Source organism: Chlamydotis macqueenii, chromosome Z, assembly GCF_036417535.1.
Source record: "Chlamydotis macqueenii isolate bChlMac1 chromosome Z, bChlMac1.mat, whole genome shotgun sequence".
Taxonomy (NCBI): Eukaryota; Metazoa; Chordata; class Aves; order Otidiformes; family Otididae; genus Chlamydotis; species Chlamydotis macqueenii.
In genome coordinates, this window is record NC_141593.1 from 68410429 (window position 1) to 68427468 (window position 17040).

Consider the following 17040-nt stretch of genomic DNA (forward strand, 5'->3'; position numbering starts at 1 on the left):
TGGTGTCATTGGCAAACTTGCTGAGGGTGCACTCTATCCCACTGTCCATGTCGCCGACAAAGATGCTGAACAGGGCCGAGCCCAACATGGACCCCTGAAGGACGCCACTCATGACTGGTCTCCACTTGGACATTGAGCCGTTGACCACCACTCTCTGAGTGTGGCCATCCAGCCAACTCCTTATCCACCGAGTGGTCCATCCATCAAACCCATGCCTCTCCAATTTAGAGAGAAGGATGTCATGCGGGACAGTGTCAAAAGCTTTACACAAGTCCAGGTAGATGATATCCGTTGCTCGTCCCTTGTCCACTGATGCTGTCACCTGTCATAGAAGGCCACCAAATTGGTCAGGCATAATCTGCCCTTGGTGAAGCCATGTTGGCCATCACCAAGGACATCACATGTCCTTGCTTTCCATGTGCCTTAGCATGGTTTCCAGGAGAATCTGCTCCATGACCTTGCCAGGCACAGAGGTGAGGCTGACCGGCCTGTAATTGTCTGGGTCCTCCTTGTTCCCCTTTTTAAAAATATGGGCTATGTTCCCTCTCTTCCAGTCATCGGGGACCTCACCAGACTGCCACGACTTCTCAAATATGATGGCCAGTGTCTTGGCAACTTCATTCACCAGTTCCCTCAGGACCCGCGGATGGATCTCATCAGGTCCCATGGACTTGTGCACCTTCAGGTTCCTTAGATGTTCCTGAACCTGCTCTTCGAGTACAGTGGGCAGTTCTTCATCCTCGCAGTCCCTGCTTCTGCCTTCCACAGCTTGAGTGGTGAGACAAGAGCCCTTATTGGTGACGACTCAGGTAAAAAAGTCATTGAGTACCTCAGCCTTCTCTATGTCCCGGGTAACCAGGGACCAGTTTCCTTCTGGAGGGGGCCTACATTTTCCTTGGACTTTCTTTCGTCCCCTACATACCTATAGAAGCTTTTCTTGTTACTTTTTATATCCCTGGCCACTCACACAGCCTCTTTGTAGTCCTCCCAGGCTACCTGTCTCCACTTCCACCCTCTATAGGCTTTACCACTTTCAGTTGGTCCAGGGGCTCCTTGCCCATCCAAGCAGGCCTGGTGGCCTTTTTGCCTGACTTGTTCTTCATCAGGATGCACCTCTGCTGAGCTTGGAGGAGGTGCTCCTTGAATATGGACCAACTTTCCTGGGCCCCTCTTCCCTCCAGGGCCGCCTCCCATGGCACTTGGCCCATCAGGTCCCTGAAGAGGCTGAAGTCCGCCTTCCTGAAGTCTAGGGCTGAGAGCTTGCCATGTAGTTTCCTCGCTGCCCTGTGGATCTTGAACTCCACCACGTCATGGTGGCTGCAGCCAAGGCTGTCCTTCAGTTTCACATCCCCCACCAGTCCCTCCCTGTTGGTGAGCACAAGGTCGAGCATGGCACCCCTCCTTGTCGGCTCCTCTATCGCCTGCAGGAGGAAGTTATTGTCCACACATTCCAGGAACCTCCTGGATTGCCTGTGCCCTGCCGTGTTGTCTCTCCAACAGGTGTCGGGGTGGTTGAAGTCCCCCATGAGGACCAGGGCTTGTGACCATGAGGCTGCTCCTATCTGGTTATAGAGCACCTCGTCCACTCTGTCCTCCTGGCCAGGCGGCCTGTAACAGACCCCCACCGTAACATCCCCTGTCTGTCCCCATCCTCTAATCTTGACCCATAAGATCTCTGTCAGCTCCTCCTCCATCCCCAGGCGGAGCTCCACACACTCCAGCTGGTTGCTGATGTAGAGAGTGACACCCTCTCCTTGTCTCCCCTGCCTGCCCTTTCTAAAAAGCTTATACCCCTCCATGTTGATGCTCCAGTTGTAAGAGTCATCCCACCACATCTCCGTGATGTCAACAAGGTCGTAGCCCTGCTTGTGTGCACGCATCTCCAGCTTTTCCTGTTTATTCCCCATGCTGCGTGCATTGGTGTAGAGACACTTCAGCTGGGCCCCCGACAAAGCCGACTTGCTGGCTGGAGCAACAGGAGTTCTTTTGGTCTGCAGTTTAAGTACATTTGCACATACCCGAGATCCTTCCTCAGCTTCTGGACCCTCGGTGCTGGCACTGGCGCCATGCTGACAGCAGTTATGACCCAAAAGTGCACAGCTCTCTACAACACTTCCCTTAACAAAAAAGTTACTACCAATTAGACATTTCCTACTTTCATAGAAAGATTATTTTCAAAATAAGCCCCAACGTGCAACTTTGACTATAATTGCAAAATCTTATTTGATATTTACTTTATTTCTTGATCTTTGCTCCAAGAGGTTTTTGACTGCAGGATATCTCTTCTTCAGGGAAGGTAGATTTGCTTGGGATATTTTTTGGCTGTACGACCGTGGTGCTCAGCAATTTCTCTTCAGCGATTGGTTTCCTCTTACTACACAGAATCTCTGCCAGCTATAGCACGTGTTCTTGGTACGTTTGTGTGTGTGAACAGCATTGACACAGGGCAAAAGATTTTGATCTGCCACTGTCAGCCCATCCTACCCACTCTCCAGGGAAAAGAAAATGACTGATGCTGCTGTGTGGAGGTTTCTTGGCTCAGGTTACATTAAAAAAAACCCTCACACTTAGCAAAATTCAGTGAAATTTTTAAAATGCTACATTTACACTGCAAAGATTGTGCTTAATATTGTTTTTTGTTTTGGTGACAGCAGTGTGCTTCTTTTGTAGACCTGAGTTCTTGATTAGTTCAAGTTTGTTCTCACACAAATGGTGAGGATATTTCACCTTACCCTAATACCCTCATGCTCTAGAGTCATTCTGAAATGTCACCAGAAGCTTAAAAGAAGATCTTCACAGTCATAGTAGAGGTTGTAAGGGAGTCACTGCATGCTGAAATAAGCTTAATATCTTAAGGAAATATACACCGCTGCATAAGGCTTGCTTATTTCTAGTAAGCTTTGCTAACTACTGATGCATCCAATTTAATTTAAAAAATAGTATAAACTTATTCTGTTAACTTCTGGAAAGTTAATTCTCTCTTGCAGATACACAGAGTATAAAACATTCCACCTACATACCAAAAATACACAATGGAAAAGGACAGTCAAATCCAGAAGTAATACTGAAAGCTGTTTAAAGAAATGTCATCCTCCTGTTTTCCTGAGCTGTACCAGAGAGGATGTCAGCACAAGCAGCAGCAGGTACCATTTGTAAAATCACACCAAAACTAAGTGGACGAAACTGGGAAATATAAAATTATCCCTCTTTCAGCAACAACAACCACAAAAAAAAAGGCAGAAGTAATGTGTAGCTCTGGTGCTATTGAAGAAAGTTCTCCAGAAAGAGGTGGCAAGAGTATCATCTACCTTCTTAAGGATGACACTGGATCTAACAGCAAATAAAGGCAGATCCTTTCCAGGGTAACACCATTTGGACTACAGTTGTCAGTTTTGCCCAATGGCCCACAGTTTGGCAATTTAATTACTGCAGAGCCTGCAATGGTCAGAGATGCTTCTTTAAATTTTGGGGGTGATAATCCCTTTTGGAATAACTCTGTCTTTACTTAAAAAAAATGAGGAAGAGACGTTTATGCATGCTAATTCTACATCTGATCCTTCAGCCAGACAGACACAGCCAGAGATCAAATGCTGCAGTGTGATTCTATCTGACTTGATTAATTTAATTGGCATTGGCAAGAATCCATTGCTACTCTTTAGTTAATATGTACTAAGAAGTAGGTTTGATAGACTGATTTTGTGTTTTTATACTTACACGTGGTAAACACTTTTTTGTTGTCTTGAGTAGAAATACAGTGTTTCAATTCCTGAGACCATGTAAGCACATTGGGAATAATTTATTAGGAAGGATTGAGAAGGATTTATTAGCTGAATATTTTACAGTCAAACACCAGTCCTGAATCAGCAGGTAAAAGATTTTTTACTCACATTCTGGTTGCGTTTCTGGTCTTTTCACCTCTGTCTATTTGATTTCAGCAGCAAATGGATAGGATCTCAAACACTTCAGCCTGATGCTAGATACCTGCAGGGAACTAGAATATATTAATTTAACAATAACAAAAAGAGAGGAATAATATAATAACATGTAAAGATATGGTATGGTACATATACACATACGATATTATATGATTACAGACACAAACTTTGTTACAGATCACTTAAACACCCAAACAGTGTGTTATTTGCAAATAAGTTGTTTTGATATCATTCATTCCAGAGATGGGACATACCAGACTTAAGAAACATTTTGGAAACACCTCACACCACCCAAGACCGCCATTTACATCTGTGTTGCCAACAACCATCAGAGTAACTGGCTTCCCCTAGAGCTTTATTTGGCCTCCAACAAGATTTGAGATCGGATACAAAATTCTGATGTTTTTGTTGCTGAATGAAGTAGCTGCCTTTTAATCAGAACTTCCATCCTATCTATTTGATTTTGGTTTTCAGCTGGTTGCCTGTGTTCTTTTTTTTTACTTCTTAGAATCTCTGATGTATGCATATGACTCGGCATTCTACCAAAGCTTCCCCATAGCTTCTGTCATTTATGCTGTCTGCTGCTGGGTCGAGTACGTGCTCTTGCCACACAGACCATGCCCTTGTGTTCTCCCTTACCACAGCAGGATGGATAAAAAGCAGCAGTCTCCATCCCGTGTCATTTTAGTTGAGAGCTTCTGATGAGTTCAACAGGCAGTGAAACGCTGCAGCCTTAGCCATGCCCCGGTCAGGGTCACCCATGTTACGGCGCGATGTGCTCACATTCAGAAGTGAGACCACAACGTAGAGTCTTCCCCTTTCTCACAAGTGAAAACAGCCTAAAGCAAATCCCAAAGACAGAGACACTAAAGGTTGTATCTGCTGCAAGTTGGCAAATCTAGGCATAAAGCCAGATGAATATTTCAAAGAAGTGAAATGAGTGTAGTTGAACTTTTCTCCTTTCAGATCAGAGGGCAGGCCTAAAAAGACTTCCCTGACTAGTGTTATGTTGTACTTTGCACTTGGATGCTTCAGTGATGCGTATCTCAGCTTGTCTCATTTTTTATTATCACATTCCTCCCCAAAGGGCCAAGAGACTAGCAAGAATTTTTTCTTTTTTTTTTAATGCATATGTTGGCTTTTGCAATAAAACAGCAGGGGCAAAAGTCTGACTCCACTGAAAGTGATGACAGTCTTCCAGCTGGTTTCTGCGTGGCCAAGTTTATAGAGTGGTACCCAGCCTCACAGGTTGGTCCCTGAGAAAAATCCTACACAAACAAGAGGGAAACAACTTTGACACAGTAACTGCCAGAGGGGCACTGCATGGCCAGTTTTCTCTTCTATCCATCTACTGTCAAGCCTTCTGTCTGATAAATGTTTGAAATCAATATTGAAAGCCTAATATATGGAACTTGGTGCACATCACCAGGTGCAGTTTCCCAAGTAAGTGGAGGATATTCTGAGAGAGCTATCAAGGATTTGCCCAATTTTTTTGTTACAATTGTTTCTGATTCCTGTAAAAATACAGTTGATAGCTTGAAAATTACTCTGCACAGACTGCTTTGCAAAATGACAACTGTAAATATGCAGCATCCCTGATGCAAATGTGCAGCAATACCCAATATTTCTGACTCCTGTTCTGGACCCGTGCACTTGGATGACAGAAGCAGTCAGCATATCTAGAAAATGTTATGTTTTTTGCTTTTCAATTTAGATTTGTATTTCTGGGTATGCCTATAGCTAAGATTAGCATGCAGTGACATTACTTTTTGTATATAATTTTCCCATCGAAACAAATTCTTCTCCTGGACAAGTAAGTACAAGTCAGTTATTTTATGGCTGTAATTGTGCACATGCACAAAAACAATTAGGCCATTCACCTTCCTTAAACTAATTCTTCAACATACACAAATTCCTCCCAGTTCCAACAGTACTGGAACACTGATATTTAAGAAGTAGAAGAGCAAATTAATTCATTACCAATAAGACATTCGATATTATACCTTTTACAATAAAAAGGGGACTAATATTTCCTGTAAGGCTATTTGTCATTTGGCAGCAAGGCAAAAGAGCTAGTGAAATAATAGTGTGTAAACATCTCCTACACCAGCCAATCAGGTATGCTGCAAAAAGAACAAGAGAGTTTTGGTATCAAATAAGATACCTTAGGTATTAAATTTAAGTTAAAATGGAAAGGAACAAGATCCATTTAAAAGAAAGCACTTTAAATTTAAACCAGTCAAATAAAAGGCTATGAAAAATCTCTGTTCTCCCCAAGCAAAGAACTAGATTCCAGAACAGCCATATTGTCTTCTTCAAAAGGTTTAATGGTGGGGCATTCTCAGATAAAGAAGACAGTAAATAATGTGTGTGGATCTTCTTCACCAGCTAATAGGTTGAAAGTTCAATTCTTAAACTGACTGAAATGAAATTAAGGACTGGTAAATGAAGTAAAACAAAGAGCTAGGGAATATGAAAACAAACTCTCTAGGCTTTAGTATATTTTAAATCAAATTAGATTTCCAGAAAGTTCAGCACGGATCAAGAAAAAAAGCAATCAGTGGGGAAGTGCAAAGACAAAATCACTTAGATGAGGGTTTATTTGTTCCTCTTTTCCCAGGCTGAAGTCCAACATGAGTGTGCTGAGAATGTAGAGTTCTGGTCTAGAAATTTGTCTTGGAAATGAAACAGAGGGACTCAGTAGATATTTCTGAATGCTCTATACGTTTACTAGGACTATGAGGAATAAATCCTCAACAGGACTTGCTAAGCCTTTGACTACCATCAGAAACAAATAAGGCTTGGAGCTGTGAAAAGGAAGAAGAACTCGCCTAGTACAGCATCCTTGTGTGTGTGGCTGGACTTCTGTGAAAACAGGACTATGAAGGACTGTTAAAGCCAAAGATATCTAGTTTTTGTCCCTGAGAAAGTAAACCCAAATACCTGTGTCTGTGACTACTTGACAACCCTGTAACAAGCATTAAGGGACAAGACAGAGCAATAAAAATAAGAAGACATTATTAGTTCTGCAGAAGTAGGCTTACATTGGCTAGGATGGAGGAAAAAATATCAGAAAAATTCAAAATAATTCAATTCTATGTTAAAAGAAAAAATAAGGGTTAATCAGAATGGAATTCTTTAAACAGTATTCTTGAAAATTGATTTCTGATGACAAATGCTTATGTGGAGTCCTTGACATCTAATAAAGAACAATTTCTTAACCTTTACTCTGAGGGAGTGCTTCTTCTCTTCTGTCTACTCATCTATTTCCAAGAAATGCACCTGAACCTGATGTCTTTGATAACATCTCTGTTATAATCATCCAATGGGGACAGCAGACGTATATACACACACAGAAAGTGTGATCACATTGGTCTTATCTCGCACAGACACTAAAAAAGGTCCAACTAGCACTTTCCACAAATATCCAAAAATCAGAGGCAGCTGGGGCTATAAAATAAGGTGAAAATAATAAAAAAGTGTTAATCCTACATGGAAGGGCAACAGTTTGCTAAGCAACCAGTGAAAAAGAAGAAAGTAATACGATACAGATGTTCAATTTTTGTCCATCAGCAAGATTTTGAGGGTAACACTTCCACTCCCATCCCTTGCTAGGGGGAGCTCCCTGGCCCAGAGGACAGTACATCCCCATAGTGAGGCAGTCTGCTGTGGGTAGTGGTCTACAGGAGTGCCGGTGGTCCTGATACTAAATTTGCAGCCTCAGCTGCAGAGAGGATATCTAATTTGCACATTTTTCCACACAAACTCTCCATCCATTCTAGGGGTGTATTCAATGGGTTTAGCTGAAAACTTTATTTGAAGGTCAGTTATCTCCAAGGAAGTAAAACCTTTTGCAGTTGTCTGAGAGTGAGCATCCAGTATTTATTTTATTTTTATCATGGAAGCAACCACTTTCACTTTATTTTCTTCTCACTGGTCATCTGAATCATCACTGTGAGGATAATTAGGAGAATTGAGATAAAACCAGATGCCTCCTCACCATTCATAGTTCTCAGTATATGTAGCAGCTGCCTCATTAACAGGCTCTATTTGGCTAGACCGCCACAGGTGATTCCTGTGTATGTGGGCATCAGCTGTGATCTAGTGAACCCATGCAGGCCCAGCCAGCATGTGATCATGAACCCATGCAGACTCAGCCAGCATAGTTCATGAAGGGCAGGTCCTACTTGACCTACCTGACCTCCTTCTATGACCAGGTGACTCACCTAGTGGATGACGAAGGCTGTGGATGTTATCTACCTGGACTTTAGTAAATCCATGATACCATCTCCCACAGCATTCTCCTAGAGAAGCTGGTGGCTCATGGCTTGGACAGGTGTACCCTGCGATGGGTTAAAAACTGGCTGGATGGCTGAGCACAGAGAGTTGCGGTGAACAGAGTTAAATCCAGTTGGTGGATGGTCACAAGCAGTGTTCCCCAGGGCTCAGTACTGGGGCCAGTTCTGTTTGACATCTTTACCAATGATCTGGATGAGGGGATTGAGTGCTCCCTCAGTAAGTTTGCAGATGACACCAAAGTGGGCAGGAGTGTTGATCTGCTGAAGCATAGGAAGGCTCTGCAGAGGGATCTGGCTAGGCTGGATCAATTGGCTGAGGTGAAAGGTATGAGGTTCTACAAGGCCTAGTGCCAGGTCCTGCACCTGCGTCACAACAACCCCATGCAATGCTATTGGCTTGGGGAAGAGTGGCTGGAAAGCTCCCCAGTTGAAGGGGACCTGGGTGTGCTGGTTGACAGCTGTCTGAGTGTGAGCCAGCAGTGTGCCCAGTTGGCCAAGAAGGCCAACAGCACCCTGGCTTGTATCAGAAACAGCGTGGCCAGCAGGAGTAGGGAAGTGATCGTCTCCCTGTACTCAGCACTGGTGAGGCCACACCTCGAATACTGTGTTCAGTTTTGGGCCCCTCAGTACCAGAAGTACAGTGAGTTGCCGGAGCACATGCAGAGAAGGGCAGCAAAGCTCGTGGAGTATCTGGAGAACAAGCCTTATGAGGAGCGGCAGAGGGAACTGAGATTGTTTAGTCTGGAGAAGAGAAGGCTGAAGAGAGACCTCATTGCTCTCTGCAACTACCTGAAAGAAAGTTGTAAGGAGGAGGATGCTGGTCTCTCCTCCCAAGTAACTAGTGACAGGACGAGGAGAAATGGCCTCAGGTTGTGGCAGTGGAGGTTTAAATTGGTTATTAGGAAACATTTCCCTACTGAAAGAGTGATCAAGCACTGGGACAGGCTGCCCAAGGAAGTGGTGGAGTCACCATCCCTGCAGGTGTTCAAAAAAAATGTGTAGACATTGCACTTCAAGACACAGTTTAGTAGGCATGGTGGTGTTAGGTTGATGGTTGGACTTGCTGATCTTGGAGGTATTTTCCAACCTTAAAGATTCTATGATTCTAGTGCTGCAATTTTGATTCTAACAACCTGTTTTGATTTTCTAACTGTGTATATCAGCATTTATACAACACATTATCATCTATTGCCGTTTGTTTTATGATTCTATGTTAATCTTACATAATCTTACTCTTCTAGCATGTCCACTACTGCTGCAAGCAACTTCCTACAGCCAGTGCTAGCCTGGTTTTCCCTTTTCCTACTTCAACTTTTTAGAACGTTTTCATTTCTTCAGTCCCTCCTAAATATCTCTGTGATCAGTACAAAGTTCATCTATCCAAGAAAATTCCCACTCCAGATTTTTCCTCCCTCCTTTTCAAATTTATTGGCTACATTTTTGTTTGCAAATATTTATCCTCCATTTTAAACAGTCTTGTCACTAGCCTTCCTTAACCAGAACAAAAAGAACCTCTGTTAGGTAATTTTTTTTTAAGCTGTAATTCTAAGCAGAAATCCTGCTATTGCCAAATTGTTATTATGATAATGACTAACATTAAACCTCAGGAACATCCTCTCCACAAGATCAATTAATGTTGAAGTCCAACACTCCCTGACTAGATTCTTTTCAGTATTAGTTTTCAGTATCAGACTTACTTATCTGAAGTTGCATAGGATTTTGATTTAGCGGATTGACAAAGCAACAAATGTAAATCACAATAAAACTATGAATTGCTCTTAGCAGAATATAGCAACTGCAATATGCTGCTGAATCACAATACAAATGTGATTCTTATTACAGATTTCTGTAATACACTTAGTGTCACAGCTGGTTGAATCACTTAACTGATATAATTGGTTGATTGCCTCAACTGACATAGTCAGTAGATCCACTCAACAGATAAAGCTGTTTGCCTAAGACAGGGCAATGAAAAGTTCTCTTTTTAAGTTCCTCTTTCTCTGCATTTTCTGTGGTGAGTCACTCCTTTTATCTGAGCTTCATGAGCACTTTACCCTTGTCTTCTTCTCTAAGCCTTCTCCTATTCATTGATCCAGACCAAGCAGAGATAAGGCATTTCTTTTGCATAGAAAGCAAAATATAAGATTGTGATTTAGATAATTCTCTTGTATGAGAAGCTGTTGGCTGCATCTTGATGTCTGGCCCTAGCACTATTTAAAAACAGAGTTAAGGCTTATCCATGTATCCAAAGGGAAAAGTTTCAGCTCATGCAATGCCTGCATTGAGTCTTGACTTCAGCTGATGTTCCAGATTTATGAAGAAGGTAGCAGTGTTCTCTTAATGGACAGTATAATATATTTTTTCTTGTATTTTAAAATTAATTGTTATATAGCTTTATAGCTGTTCTGGTTTTGTTAGAGAGGGGGGGCCTAAGGTGGTAGCTTCTGTAGGAAACTGCTAGAAGTTGCTCCCCTTTGTTTAGTGGACTCAGCCAGGCCTAGGGCGGACCCACTGCTGGCCAAGGATGAGCCAATCAGTAGCAGAATGCCCCATGATAACACCTCTGCGATAACGTATTTAAGTAGGGGAAAACAGAAAAAAAAAAAGGGAGAAGATGTGAAGCAGCTGAGCGGGGGGCAGAGAGGGGGAGGCACGAGCCTCGTGGGCCTTGCAGGCCTCACCCTCTGGCCTCCCGCCGGGCAGCCTACTGGGCCCGACTCGGCCCGGCCCGGCTGCAAGAAGTGGAGAGGAGATGAGAAGTGAATAAGATGTAAAAAGGATCCTGAGAGGCGTCTGCCAGCCTGTTGTGAGGAACGGTTGCAGACGCCAAGGTCAGTGAAGAAGGAGGGGGAGGAGTAATGCTGCTCCTGGCCAAGATTCCTCTGCAACTCGTGGTGAAGACCATGGTGGAGCAGGTTGTCCCCCTGCAGCCCATGGAGGTCCAGGGAGGGGCAGAGATCCACCTGCAGCCTGTGGAGGACCCCACGCCAGAGCAGGTGGAGGCCTGAAGGAGGCTGTGGCCCATGGAGGGACCGCTGGGACAGCTGTTCTAGAGGGACTGCACCCGTGGAAGAGATGATCCACGCCGGAGCAGTTTCAGGAAGGACTGTGGCCCGTGGGAGGGACCCCACGAAGGAGCAGAGGAGGAATGCGAGGAGTTCTTCCCCCGACGATGACACAGCGGTGTAAAACAACGCGTGATGAACTGACCGCGACCCCCATTCCCTTTTTCCCCCCTGTGCCGCTCAGGAGGGGAAGGTAGTAGAGATAATGTTAAGCTCGGGAAGAGGGAGGGGTGGGGGGAGGTTATCTTGTTCCCTGTCTCATTCTCCTGCTAATTTTAGAAATAAATGAATAGTTTTCCCCAAGTCGAGTCTGTTTTGCCCGTGATGGTAACTTTAAGGATTTCTCCCCATCCTTATCTCAAACCTTGAGCTGTTTTTCTTATATCATCTCCTCCTACTCTCTCAGAGGGTGGGGGGAGCGAGAGAGAGACTGCGTAGTCTGGTCCCGATATGAAAATAATAGGGACGGAGAATAAAAGGAAGACACGAAGAAGAACATAGAAAAAGTCTCAGGAAAAGAATTAATGAAAAAATAGATCACTGGAAGAAGAAAATTAGTCTTCACTAGTGCTAGCAACTTTACATGAAAAGAGCTGTAATTTGAAAAGCACAATTTGCAGCCACTTGGAATATAAACCACCTGACACACAAACAATGAAAAACAAATTTAGTCGATAGTGATACACTGAAGGGCGCCTTCCAATACTCCACAGCTGAATTTATGCCATCGCTTCCTGTCGCTTCCTTTCAAAGAAAGCTTCACTCTAGGCCTTGCTCCTTCAATGCACACAAATGCCTCAAAAGAAATCAGTTCACATGCTAGTCTGCCTTGTTCTATTGTATTCCTTCTTTTTTAATCCTTATTACCATACAAATACCTTGTGCAGAAAGGACTCAGCTCTAGCCTGCACCTGTGGTCATGCTAGTCAGGGCCACCGTGGTTACCATGGGCTCCACAGCTTGGAGCATAGGGATGGGCAGAGACAGCAGCAGGAACCTCGGCCCGAGCAGAGGAGGAGCCCAGAGAGCAGCATGGCAGCAGGTCTCTGTCCTCATGCCACGTCTTTCCCTTTTCCCTTCTGCCCTTGCCTGGGAGGAGGGCAGGGGCAGCGAGGCCGCCATCAGCCTCTCAGATCCCAGCCACTTGAGGACCATCACTCGTCAGTCCATGGTCCCAGTATGTTTCTCCGTTGCACAACATTCGCTCCTCGATCATTTTGGGAAACGTGATGCTGCCCCAGGGATTTCCTCTGGCCCAGGAAAAAGCCAAGAAGAGGAAGATGGAGCTTCTGCACCTATCTTCAGTCTTCTTTCCTCTCCCTGAACAAGCTGCTGGCGACTTGGCAGGGGAAGGGGAAGAGGAAGGGGAAGGGAAAGGGAAAGGGAAAAGGAAAGGGAAAGGGAAAGGGAAAAGGAAAGGGAAAGGGAAAGGGAAAAGGAAAGGGAAAGGGAAAGGGAGAGCTCACTGTGATGGAGAAGACCTGGGCACTGCCTTGTCTGGGCAGCCATGTGGATGCTGCCATGATTCCTGACTGTGGCTAGCCATTTTCCCATGTTTCTCCTCCTGCCTAGCCCCCACAGACCCCAGTTCTGTTCTGTTTTTCCCATGAGGCAGTTGGTAGCACTGGCTGCAAAGGGTCCCAGACTCCAGCCTTTGAGATGGGGTCACAGTGAATGTGCCTGGGTAAAGGCTGTGCAGCATAAAAGATAAAGAGAAGAAACAGCCAAATTGCTAACCTAAATGCTCAGATACACAGACCCTAACTGACAGTGGGTGGTGAAGACTGTAAGAAGACCAGAAGGCACTAATCAAGCCTCTGTTGCAGGAATCACTCATATGTGACTTGGAAGAGATTCAACCAACACTTGTTAATTGATAGGAGAAAGGAAACAAGATGATTATAGGCTATTGGTATGGGTGTCATAGGAAAGAAAAAACATGGGACATTTTAGGAGATTCTAGGACTGTATAAAGCTTACTATTCTACGTCTTAAGGGGAATGTGAGAATGTACAAAGCATTATGGGACTTCTGGAGGAAAGATTAAAGTTAAAGGAAGCAAAGGATCACGATGGAACAGAGAGGAGCAACAGTGGGAAAACAGAAAAGACATAAAGGGGTCAATTGGTCAAGCCCTGCACTTGATCACCAGAGCTCTTATTATCTTATTAACTTTTCTTTTGAACTATTTTTTTTGTGTGCATTGTCTATACTCTCTGTGTGTGCAAACATGTCCAGGTATGATCTACAAGTGAGCTTGGAGCTGGACTACTGGAGTAGCTGCTCCGGGAGATTGTAGGGTTACAGGGTAAAATGGGGGCTTGGGTGCAAGCCACCAGGGAGACAAGGAACCCCATAGGTCTGACAGCCAGCTACTGGAGACACCTATGTGAGCACATGTGTGTATGCATGTGGTTACATGTATATCAACAAGATCCAGCTAGAGAATTTTGGGCCTTATTAGCTGATGAGCAAGAACAAGGTCAGGCCACTTGTGCTGCTCGTGTTTACATGAGTGCTGTTTGTGTTTATGTGGGTGCCTGCAAAGGCGCTATTCTCCTGCTTATGCTGATCTGGGGCAACCTATGTTTGTTCAGGGAGTGCATACCTACTGGGAATTTGCACCAAGCTTCACCACTGGTTGGATCTGAGAATGGAAAATTGCAGTAGTATCATATCTAGATGACTGGGAAGAGAGCAATTGCTATGTTGTTTTGTCACTGGAGTTTGAAAAGGGCCAGATCCAGAGCTGCCCTTGAATTGTCCTAAATAAATAGCTCTTCAAGACTTCTGAGGATTTGGAAAACCCTCTCAAGGGCCACCCTAATATGTTACCAAGCACCACACAGTCATCTGAGGAGTATTTGGTCATCAACCATTTAAGTATTTGAGATCTAACACCTTGTAATACTTGATGGTTTTGGACATTTTCCTTTTTCGTAACATGTATATGATTAATATCTCACTGAATAAAGGGTTTCTAATTCATTTTCTTCTGTTGATAATCTTTCAGTGAAAGGAGACCAACAATCTTAGGCCTGTGGAACAAAAATAAGTGCATAGCTGTGCAAGTACCAGCCAGTGTAACGGCCTGAAAGAGAACTATACACTGATCCATGTTCATATTTTCATCACCATCTTCCTCATGAAATATGCAACAAGTCACCACAAGCTCAGTCCAGTATGACCAAGAGGCCTCCCCTAACATTTTTACATTTTGCTGGCAGGAATAATAGTTATTTTTGCATTGCAAAGATCTTCATTTGGGTTTCTCTGTGTCATGCCAAAAGCTGCTTTTTCTCCTGTAGCAGCATGTTGTCTGTCTCTTAATGGAAGATGCCCTACAGAATTTTGATTTTCAGCAGTGTGAAGAAAATGGGGAAAATAATCTTTATAAGCCTCACATCCCTATGTTTGGAGAAGGCTGCTTAGTTTCACAGGTAAAAAATTAGAGAGCCTATGAAATGTATACTCAGGCTAGGGACTTCTATATACATAACTGCCACCTTGGGTAAGTAATTACATGTCCAATTTTTCTTTCTGAAGCTGACTAACAAAACAGTAACCCTAACAATCTTTCACATTATGCTCTATAAATAGCCCAGAAACTTTGTGTCCATGAACAGCTGAATACAGTCTGTGAGACAATAGTCTCCTCTCAATTCTATCTTCTTCGACTTTTCTTTCTGCTCTCTCGGTAGTTCTTGGTGCTAACTGCTGAGATAAAAGGTGTCCCAGTTTCCTGCACACAATCCTTGTTATAAAAATATAACCTTTCCCTGTTTTGTGCCTTTTTATCTTGGGCATGAGATACTAATTTAGTTTTACATTCAAGATATCTGCATGATACCAATTGCATTTCCAGTCTTTACAGTTGTAAGGCTTTTGCACATAGACTTTACGCCTCTCACACAAAGTTACAAGTGAACAATGCATTTACTTTTTAATAGCAAGGGCTTTTTTTATTTGTTTAAATGTTTCCCAGACCTACAATGCCTTTGGAGCATCTTAAACTCTCGCATATGCAGCTCAAGAACTGAACCAACTCAAAACTTACCAACACATTCGTTGTTTTTATGAACTCCATCTGACTGCCACTCCTCTCTATAAAATAATAATTACGATCTTTGAGCACCAAAACCCTGCCTGTGTTGTTTTTGCAGTGTCTGTGGTCACTGAGAGCATACTCAATGAGGGTGCATCCCAAATATGCTGTTTTGTCCCTTCCACAATAAATACAGTCTAACAAACCGACATTGCATTGTGTCCAGTCTGTTTCTTATCTGCCAGACCAAACTTCAGTTCTTCTGCTGCTCATTGTCCTTTTTGGACATTCCCTTGAGGCGTCTCCTCAGGGTCACCATGTCCATGTTACAGACTTTCTGCTCTGGCTTACCATTTCTCTACAGACCGGGGACCCATTAGCTTGATTTTGGCTTAACTTAACCCGGTGTTCTTGTCCCTCTTCTTACCCTGGCCAACATGCTGTCCCCTCTTTGTCTCAGCTTTTAATAGCTGCCCTTCACCAGCTTGCCTGCACCCTCTGCAGCCCATTCCCGCCCCACACATGCTAGCATTTGTTCAGTACTTGTTCTAGAAAAAAAGGCCGCAAGGCTGGCATCTGTCTCTCCCTTTCTCCTTTTTTTCTTTCTCTTGGTTAGTCTTCCACTGTAATCACAACACCAAGTAATCAAGACTGTAGTCTTTTCAGCCAAATACAAGCATCTGATCCATTCTGCAATTTCATCAGCTGTGAAAATTTTGCCATAAATGTCTGCTCCTAACCTTTTCAGATGTCTCTTTTAAACACCAAGGTGTGTTCTCACTTCTTCAGCAGAGGCCTAGTTTCTTTACTTTCAAGCCAACACTCATACACAGTTTTCTCAAGCTTCACAGTGTCAACGGGGTTCTCACCAGCAGGTCTGCCTCGGACAGTTCTGGGGAAGCTGTGGTTATGGCTCTTTACAAACTCCGGCAATGCACATTAAGAGGTGTTGTGTGCTTTAAAACACCTCTACATCGCTGACTGCAGAGTGGTGGTAAAACACTCTATAATGGAGAACTTTTTACATTATTAGGAGCAAAGTGGTAAACATTATCCTGCTTTAAGTGCCTCTGTGATGGCTATTTGAGAAAAACTTTTAGCCCCAGTCTACCTGCAGTTTCTGTGGTCTGTACCCCCTGCTAAAACTGCTTCTAATGGCCATAAGTATTGCAGAACTCATTCTGTCTGTCAGGCACACCACCCAGAGGTGTTTGGATAATACATCTATTACTGTGAAGATGTTTTTACTGCTATCATTTTTTTTTGGGGGGGGGGAAAGTGTTGTTTATCCACAAAATCTCACTGCCATTGAGCATCTACTTCCTACGCAATCATTGTGTTTATGTGAAGGTACATTCTTACCTTCTGTAAGGCATAAGCATCACCTCTGTCCCATTCTTGTTGCCCTCTCTGCTTTCTGTTCATATCAAATGTTCATCTTGTAGCTGCTTCAAAAAATGAAGTCACACTGGTAAAGATCCTCACAGCTCCAGGAACACTGTCAATCTCTTTCAGCAGGCAATCCATAGACACAGCTATTAACACCCTGCTAGTTCAGACAATCATTTTAATTTGTGGTCAAAGGCTCTTTATTAATAAGGGATCAGGCAGGTGTGAAAGGAGTTGTCTGCCTGGCATCTTCAGATTTGTTTTTCCCCCTCTTTGAACATTGCTCTCATTTCTTTGAATGATGCTGT